This window comes from Nansenia antarctica (assembly GCF_963989245.1).
Source record: "Nansenia antarctica genome assembly, chromosome: 7".
Classification (NCBI taxonomy): Eukaryota; Metazoa; Chordata; class Actinopteri; order Argentiniformes; family Microstomatidae; genus Nansenia; species Nansenia antarctica.
In genome coordinates, this window is record NC_137677.1 from 50,770,159 (window position 1) to 50,780,158 (window position 10,000).

Below are 10,000 nucleotides of genomic sequence, written 5' to 3' on the forward strand. Positions count from 1 at the left end.
TCAGGACCGTGTCCATGGCTGGAGGCAGGCAGGAAGGCTAGAGGGTGAAATACAAATACAATTTATTTAAATAAACTATTATATATATGTGGACCTTTAGCACTAGAACAGCCATAGGTAGGGTCATTTGACCCTGTGAGTAATATAAATGTAATATCTTTGCACTCGATCAAATTTCATGACCCTCCTTTCATGACTTTTCCTAGATATGTGCGTTCTACCACCCAGTATCCTTACATTTTCTAAATCACATCAGGATAAGGTAGTATAAAGATATTTTGCAGTTTTTCTGTGAAGGAGGCAGGCTAATTAAAAAGATGGCAACTAGTGGTCGTTGTGTGTAAATAGCAGGTTAGCATTGTAAAGAGGGGGACATTTGACCCCCGAGGCGGCTCTTATAGTAGGTAAAAAAGGCACGGATGTTCTAGTGTTAAGAAATGTCCTCACCAGCAGCAGAGACTGTAGGGGAAGCGCCCAGCTGTATCCTTCGCCTCTTGCGGTTCATGTCTTGGCTGGTGCTTCCGCATTTCCTTTTGACACTCAGCCGAGGTCCTGCAGTACAGTCCATGAAGGAGTCAGGACCGTGTCCATGGCTGGAGGCAGGCAGGAAGGCTAGAGGGTGAAATACAAATACAATTTATTTAAATAAACTATTATATATATGTGGACCTTTAACACTAGAACAGCCATAGGTAGGGTCATTTGACCCTGTGAGTAATATAAATGTAATATCTTTGCACTCGATCAAATTTCATGACCCTCCTTTCATGACTTTTCCTAGATATGTGCGTTCTACCACCCAGTATCCTTACATTTTCTAAATCACATCAGGATAAGCTAGTATAAAGATATTTTGCAGTTTTTCTGTGAAGGAGGCAGGCTAATTTAAAAGATGGCCAACTAGTGGTCGTTGTGTGTAAATAGCAGGTTAGCATTGTAAAGAGGGGGACATTTGACCCCCGAGGCGGCTCTAATAGTAGGTAAAAAAGGCACGGATGTTGTAGTGTTAAGAAATGTCCTCACCAGCAGCAGAGACTGTAGGGGAAGCGCCCAGCTGTATCCTTCGCCTCTTGCGGTTCATGTCTTGGCTGGTGCTTCCGCATTTCCTTTTGACACTCAGCCGAGGTCCTGCAGTACAGTCCATGAAGGAGTCAGGACCGTGTCCATGGCTGGAGGCAGGCAGGAAGGCTAGAGGGTGAAATACAAATACAATTTATTTAAATAAACTATTATATATATGTGGACCTTTAACACTAGAACAGCCATAGGTAGGGTCATTTGACCCTGTGAGTAATATAAATGTAATATCTTTGCACTCGATCAAATTTCATGACCCTCCTTTCATGACTTTTCCTAGATATGTGCGTTCTACCACCCAGTATCCTTACATTTTCTAAATCACATCAGGATAAGCTAGTATAAAGATATTTTGCAGTTTTTCTGTGAAGGAGGCAGGCTAATTTAAAAGATGGCCAACTAGTGGTCGTTGTGTGTAAATAGCAGGTTAGCATTGTAAAGAGGGGGACATTTGACCCCCGAGGCGGCTCTTATAGTAGGTAAAAAAGGCACGGATGTTGTAGTGTTAAGAAATGTCCTCACCAGCAGCAGAGACTGTAGGGGAAGCGCCCAGCTGTATCCTTCGCCTCTTGCGGTTCATGTCTTGGCTGGTGCTTCCGCATTTCCTTTTGACACTCAGCCGAGGTCCTGCAGTACAGTCCATGAAGGAGTCTGGTACTTGTAAATGGTAAATGGTAAATGCAACGTTGTCTTGTCTTGTTCGATGTCTGGTACTACACTGTTTGTGGCTTATAAAGCTACTGCATAAATACATATACACGACTATGACATCACAATCAAGTTCTGTCATCGTCCTCGGTAACCAGAACCAGAGCAGTGGGTCAGAGCCCTGGTCAGATTGCTATTGTGACATCATCAGATGCACATGTCACTAGGCTAGGCTATGGAATCTGTAGCAGTCCTGTACTACATTACCCTACATGCTTTGCAATATCATATCTGGGTTGTCTGAGTGAAGTTTTATGAAGCAGTGTTCACTATGTGGCCAGGTTGCAAAGAATTAGTTTTCTTTTGCGTTTCCTGTGTTCATGTGAAACCACAGCACACACTTCCTGCAGGACTCTCCCCACCTTGCTATCTGCCACCTCCTGCAAATCCAGGAGTTGGAATGGGACTTTTTATATCCTTAATGAGTCTGTGCTTACACACACACACACACACACACACACACACACACACACACACACACACACACACACACACACACACACACACACACACACACACACACACACACACACACACACACACACACACACACAGAGGACCACAGGTACACACACACACTTTTATTGATTGTCATTTTTATTTTTATTACTATATCCTCTTACTGTATTTTAATAATGTATGTAAAAGCATGTTGTGTGTGCGTCTGCATCTGCGTCTGCGTGTGTGTGTGTGTGTGTGTGTACCTGTGGTCCTCTGTGTGCATGTGCATGTGCGTGTGCGTGTGTTTGTGCGTGCGTGCTTGCGTGCGTGTGTGCGTGTGTGTGTGTGTGTGCAGCGTGGAGGGCGGAGGCGGAGGGCTGGTACCCACTCGATGCACACATGCGCACGCACACACACACACACACACACACACACACAGTAATGAAAGTACCGGAGGTCCCTCTACACATGTTTACTGTAATGGAGTGTCAATGACTCATCAAAAACAAGGGGGAGTCATTTTGGGTGACACACAGACCCTGATAGTTCAGTATTTAGTTGTTGTTGTAGTGGGGGAGGATTAGTGGAGCAGGGATCCAAGCCTGTTGTCTCTGCTTCCTGTTCCCACACAGCGCCAACGGCAGACGACGTTCCTACAGGTATGTCAATCATGACCTCTAGGTCAGCAATCCTGCTAGTTGACCTTTCTGTCTGGTAGTTGATTGATCAATGGCATTGAACAGCCTTGGTTTTCACTCACCTGGTGTCCTGGTTCAATGGAATGACCAGTAGACGACCCGAGCAACATGATCTAGACTGCCCACCTGTAATGCATGGGATGGAATGATGAATGGTGTTAAACATTCCTCCTTCTGTCCGTCCCATGCATTACATGGAACGAGCTTCCTACTGCTGTCAGGACTGCAGAGTCACCCCCTATCTTTCGCCGTAGACTGAAGACCTCCATCTCTTCAGGCTACGCCTTAACTGTCCCTCCTGAGACCTCTTCATCCCCTCTACCCCCCCCTGTTCTTTTTCTCTACTGAAATAATGCAAAAATAAAAAATCTTAATTCTACCTTCCTCTAGCATTAAGACTTCCAATACAATGGCCCCTGGCTCGAGCATAGATTGCTTTTTCTCGCTATGACTCATGGATAGTATTTGTTGTAAATCGCTTGGGATAAAGACAAAAATGTAAATATACAGTAAATGTTAATCCTCAGATTTCCTCTCCACTGGTAAACAGTAATCCAGTACGGTCATGAGCTGAAACACAGACTTTTCTCTGTGTTTTCTCACTACTATGCCATAGCACTGTTCTGCCTTAGAAAAAACCTGATATCATTAGGCCACCTCCTCTATTAAAACCATACTATGGTACTAGAATTAGATTAGCTCATTCCATCACAGGGGTCGTATCCCTTATTAAAACGACACCATCGTACCCTCAAGTGGGCGTGAGATTATCTACCTTTTATCGCATCGTGTTAAGCATGGACAGCATGCGCTAAAGTTCAAACTTCATCCGGGGAGCTAATGTTATAGTTTATTTGATCGCCCAGGAGGGTGTGTGTGTGTGTGTGTGTGTGTGTGTGTGTGTGTGTGCATGTGCGTGTACGTGTGCATGAGTGCGTGTGTGTGTGTTTGTGTGTGCGTGCGTGTGCATAAGTGTGTGTGCGTGTGTATGAGTGCGTGTCTGTGCGTTTGCATGAGTGTGTGTGTGTGTGTGTGTGTGTGTGTGTGTGCGCGCGTTTGCATGAGTGTGTGTGTGTGTGTGTGTGTGTGTGAGCATGAGTGTGTGCGAGTGTGTGTGTGCACGTGTGTGTGTGTGCGCGTGCGTGTGTGTGCGTGTGTGTGCGTGCATGAGTGTGTGCGAGTGTGCGCGTGCGTGCGTGTGTGCGTGCGTGTGTGCTTTGCCCTTTGCCGTGACCCTGTCATTCTCTGTAACAATCTCCATTAAAAGCAGGAGGTCAGTGTTGTAATAGAGGTTAACTATGGGCATAACTACAGGCTCTCCAGCAAACGGCCAGGCTGTACGGCTTTAATCAAGTACTAAAGCTCTCCAGGTTAATAGAAATGTAAAATACACGGAGTCTGCCTCTGCTTTATGGGCTTTCTGCTGTGTGTCACTATTGAGAAAGAGACTATTTCAGTGTCCTCCTCTCCGGGTGGGTACAGGCTGTGTCGTCGTAAGGAGGGACAGGACCTGTAATGTGAGTGGGGACACGTCAGAAGGATGTTGGGTTTACTTCTCCCCTCGTTAGCCCTGCCAGGGACAGAGCCCAGAGTGCCTTCTCTTGTACTCCTATCATTGATTCATCTCAGCGACGTGTACTGTTGTACTCTAGACTTTTACCTTTCTCCTCACACGGTCCTTAAGCCATGGCCATGATCATCTTTTCCCACCACTTATGAATCACAGCACATCAGTGGAAAGCACCAGGAAGCGTGTGTGTGTGTGTGTGTGTGTGTGCGTGCGTGTGTGCGTGCGTGCGTGTGTGTGTGTGTGTGTGTGCGTGTGTGTGTGTGTGTGTGTGTGTGTGTGTGTGCGTGTGTGTGTGCCTGCGTGTGCGTGTGTGTGTGTGTGTGTGTGTGTGTGTGCGTGCGTGTGTGTGTGCGTGTGTGCGTGTGTGTGTGTGTGTGTGTGTCTGCCTACGTGTGTGTGCCTGTGTGTGTGTGCCTGCGTGTGTTTGTGCCTGTGTGTGTGTGTGCCTGCGTGTGATTGTGCCTGTGTGTGTGCCTGTGTGTGTGCCTGTGTGTGTGTGTGCCTGCGTGTGTTTGTATGTGTGTGTGTGTGTATGTGTGTGAGTCGTATGTATGCAACAGTGGCGGCTGGTGAAGGTTCATTGTAATTGCGAGGAGTGGAATGAGGAACGCTATCAGATTCCTTATCAAACCGTAGCTCCTGCCATTCCACGCGTTACAATGAGGCCTTTCTCCAAGCTCCACCTCCACCACCATGAACTGGTGTGCAACAATAATCTGGTTTTAACACAAACACACATAGACAGTCCTCACAGGCCACGTTCCTCAGCAACGGTGGCAATGCTAGAACACACTAGAACAGCTGATATACCCCCCCCCCCCCCCCCCCCACACACACACACACACACACACACACACACACACACACACACACACACACACACACACACACACACACACACACACACAAGAGGGAGAGAGAGGAACAGGGAAAGATTTTAGCATCCTATCTATATTCCTCACTAGCAGCTCCCACCAGGAACACTGCGTACAAGACAGCCCCTAAACACACTATTATCCCTTCGTTTATCACCGGGTGCGTTAGCGTTAGCGTTAGCCTAGCGTCTGACTCACTGTAATAGAGTCATTTGCTTTGATGGATGCCTGAGGCGTCTCTCTCTCTCTCTCTCTCTCTCTCTCTCCCTCCCTCTCTCTCCCTCTCTCTCTCTCTCTCTCTCCCTCTCTCTCTCTCTCTCTCTCCCCCTTTCTCTCCCTCTCTCTCTCTCTCCCTCTCTCCCTCTGTCTCTCTCTCTCCTTCTCTCCCTCTCTCCTCAGCTCTTTGTCTCCCCCACCATAGGAGTGTGCTGTGTGAATATTCAGACCAGTATGCTAGTGTGTTAATGGATGTGATTGAGGTCAGGGCCTGCGGTAAATGACGTTACAACGTTATCAACAGGATGAGATTGACTTGATTGTTGTTGGTTGTACAATCACTATAATCTGTAGTTATAGATTGGAGTCAGAGATAATGTGACGTGGTTTGTGTGTGTGTGTGTGTATGTGTGTGTGTGTGTGTGTGCGTGTGTGTGCGTGTGTGTGCGAGAGTCTGTGCCTGCCTGCGTGTGTGCGTGCGCGTGTGTGCACCTATCCACGCGTGTGTGTATGCTCCTTTAAAACATACAGACACATGCTATATTTGCATGCATGTTTGCTGGTTTTCACGTGTCTCTGCCTGCCCTTATTAAGATAGAGGTTCATCCATCAAGCCTGCAGTAAGTTGATTCCCATCCCCAGGGGAGAGATCACTGGTCTGAGGGGACAGCCATGGATGTGTGGAGGATACTACTTACCAATGGGTCACCTTCAGGAGAATACACACTCTACAATACCTCTACACTCACACTCTCTCTCTGTCTGTCTGTCTGTCTGTCTCTCGTGCTCTCTCTCTCACTCTCTCTCTCTGTCTGTCTGTCTCTCATGCTCTCTCTCTCTCTCTCTCTCACTCTTTCTATCTCTCTGTCTGTCTGTCTCTCACACTCATGCTCTCTCTCTCTCTCTCTCTTTCTCTCACACACTCTCTCATTCTCTGTCTGTCTGTCTGTCTCTCATGCTCTCTCTCTCTCTCTCTCTCTCTCTCTCTCTCTCTCTCTCTCTCTTTCCTTTCCCCTCTCTCAGCGTGTGTGTTTGGTGTGTGAGTTTGTGTGTATGTACTGTACTGTACGTGTATCTGTGTATGTGTGTGTGTGTGTGTGTGTGTGTGTGTTGATGTGCTTTTTCCCAATGCCATTCCCAACGTCAATGTCAAGCACAGCTTTGTGTGTGTGTGTGTGTGTGTGTGTGTGTGTGTGTGTGTGTGCGTGCATGCGTGCGTGTGTGTTGTTTCTCTGTCCCAGAGTGTGTTGTGGTGTGTGTTCAGCAGAGTGGGGGTGAGGCAGCTTGCAGTGGCTCTGATTGCAGACGGAGGGGAGAGACACTGCTGCAGCATTCACTGAAGGGACTCAGGAGTCGTTGCAGAGAAGGAGACTGGGAGATATTGGGGTGGGGGCGGGGGGGCTTGATGAGGAAAAAGAAGACAAACGGATGAGGGGAGATAAAAGGAGGGTGAGAAGATTAAAGGAGGGAAATGGCTTTCTGCTGTAGTGGCGACTGGGGACCCCCTGTAAAGCAGCAGTAACACAGAGAGTGGTGGTGTTCACACATCCCAAACCCTGACAATCACACCTGATGTGTATGACCTCTGTTTGACACGCGCTTTACCAATGCCATTCCCAACTGCAATGTCAAGCACAGCTTTGTGTGTGTGTGTGTGTGTGTGTGAGACAGAGACAGAGACAGAGACAGACAGACACAGAGAGAGAGAGAATGAGAGACAGACAGACAGACAGACAGAGAGAGAGCGAGTGTGTGTGAGAGAGAGAGAGAGAGAGAGAGAGAGAGAGAGAGAGAGAGAGAGAGAGAGAGAGAGAGAGAGAGAGAGAAGGAGAGAGAGAGAGAGAGAGAGAGAGGGAGAGGGAGCGGGAGAGAATGAGAGACTGTAGAAGTATTGTAGAGTGTGTATTCTCCTGAAGGTGACCCATTGGTAAGTAGTATCCTCCACACAGCCATGGCTGTCCCCTCAGAGCAGTGATCTCTCCCCTGGGGGTGGGAATCAACTTACTACGCGCGTGCGTGCGTACGTGACATGGACAGATGTATATATACGTACATGGAAGAGATTAACCTGCACAGAGTAAGAGAGGTAATGTAACTCATGTAATGTTGGTACTGGGAGGAGCAGGATATCTCATTAACTGGAGGTCATCTATCCTTCACTGTCATTAGTAGGAATAGCTAAACCCTCTCTCTCTCTCTCTCTCTCTCTCTCTCTCTCTCTCTCTCTCTCTCTCTCCCTCAATCCCTTCCTCCCCCAAGTGATCTTCATCACTATTCATCAGCTGTCCTCCCAGACTGCGAGCAGTTCAGGGTTCACATTGTTTTAATTCAATTAAAATTGACACGAATCGGCACGTGACGAATGAAATTTACATCCTCAACAATTAATCTAGCCCTGGCCTCCTGCCCGCCCACCCACCCCCTCACTCGCTAGTTATTAACATTATCTGGCCACTGCACTGCGAACAGAGCAGAAATTAAATTAAAATCATAATTCAGCCTTTTGAAGTTTAGGTCAATAATTGAGCAGCGTGTGCTGGGTGGTGACGCACCGCGGGTCCCGGGCGCCGCTGGGCCTCTCTGTCTCAAAGCGTGCGGGGCGAGCGACTCTTTCGGTTGCCCCGGACAACTGATTTGCGGTGTCGCGACGATTCATGTATCATTGTGTCATCAGTTGCTAAGGACATGATACGATACCGTACTGCACAGGCTGTTGTAACGGTCTCGAAACATCCATTTTTTGGCCTTTTCCCTGTCTTTCTATCGTGTTCTTTCATGTGTAGGAGATTATCGTTGCGCTCTCATGAGGATGCTCTTTTCTTGCCGTCGTCCTCGTCCCCATTGAAATGAGTAGCAGCCCAGGTGTTAGCGTTGGTTTCATATTTGAAGGCTTTCCTGAATGGACCTATCGCTAAGCCACGCCCCAAAATAGACATTGTCCAATCATATCACAGCAAAAGTCACTACAGGCAGAAAACTCTGATAAACCACTCGCTAATATCTGATGGTGAAAAGCTTCTAGACTAAATATTCTTGTCATCGTTAAAAAAAACATGTCTATTACTTGCTGTGGTAAATCAGAAATCTGAAATCTGAACTCCTGCCATTGTAAGTAATTGAATGTCATTCGGTCACGGTCGGTCAGTCAGTCACTGTCAGTGAAGCGTTGTTTGTTTGTCTGAGTTTTCAAAGGGGGCGTGGTTTAGCGATAGGTCCGTTGTTCTGGATTATTCTCCTCTCAGTGTTATTGGAGAGACGACACGAACCTGAGGGGCGGCAGTATACGGATCAACCGTCTGGGATCAATTGACTTGATTGGTGGTGGTGGTGGTGGTGGTGGTGGTGGTCGTGATGGTCATGATGGCGGTGGTGGTGTGAAGTTGATATGGATAGCAGCACCAAACAGTTCTTCCACACGTGGATGCTCTTCTCCCGGGCCGCCGTCTGTGCGTGCCCAACGCGCTACGCTCTCCACGGACTTCACTCTCTGTCTTCACACATCCAACGCTATTTTTTTTGACATCTTAAATTATGTAGATTAATGGAAATTTTGTCGAATCATCAAACGATGATTTCATGTAGTTTGTTAAATCTGGTATGAGAGAGAGAGAGAGAGAGAGAGAGAGAGAAAGAGAAAGGGAGATTTTCCTGAGAGAGATGTCCCTATAAGCCTTCTGGATACGCTGGTACAATACAGCACAAACACATTACTGTGAATAGACACGCAAAGCTTTGTTGTACTCCTGTTCCTCTCTTGTGGTAGACCGACGTGTTGGAGCAGCATTTAGCGTCCAATCCTCCGTCTCTGGAGAACGCTAATCTAGGCTACTCACTGTTCTCTTTCTCTTTCTCTTTCTTTCCCTCCCTCTGTCTCCCCCCCCCCCTCCTTTCTCTCACCCTCACTCTCTCTCACTCTCTCTCCCTCCCTCCCTCTCTCTCTCTCACTCTCTCCCTCCCTCCCTCTCTCTCTCTCTCTCTCTCTCCACCTCTCTCTCTCCCTGCTTGTACCCTATTGCCTCATCATCATGTGCTAATACTGCTATTGTGTCGGGGCTCCATCTGTCTCCCACCCTGGCTAGGTCTGGCTCTGTGTGTCCATCCCCAACATAGGGGGGCCTGTTCTCTGGTACTAAACACAGAGACTAGACCCTCTCCCCTGAGGGGCCTCTGGACAGGTACAGGACTGATCCTGTAATAATCTTCCCACAGTATCACAGCTCGCTCCCACACTAAGGTCATTGTAATGGCTCCACAATTCAGCTCTGTGGTCCCGTTTCACCAGAGGTTGAGTCTGTCGGAGGTAGAAATCAGAGGACGGGCTCATTGTAATGCATGGAATAGATTGAGTGTTTGACACCATGACTCATACAATTCCATGCATTACAATGAGCCCGTCCACCGATTTCTACCTCCAC

The 10,000-nt window shown here is 47.7% G+C and overlaps 1 protein-coding gene across 1 annotated transcript in view; it reads left to right on the plus strand.

Moving 5' to 3' along the window:
• The window catches only part of il1rapl1a (interleukin 1 receptor accessory protein-like 1a), a gene marked incomplete at both ends in the record, with an annotated part of 193,596 nt that overhangs the window by 92,231 nt on the left and 91,365 nt on the right, over nucleotides 1-10,000 (plus strand). The window lies entirely within an intron of this gene.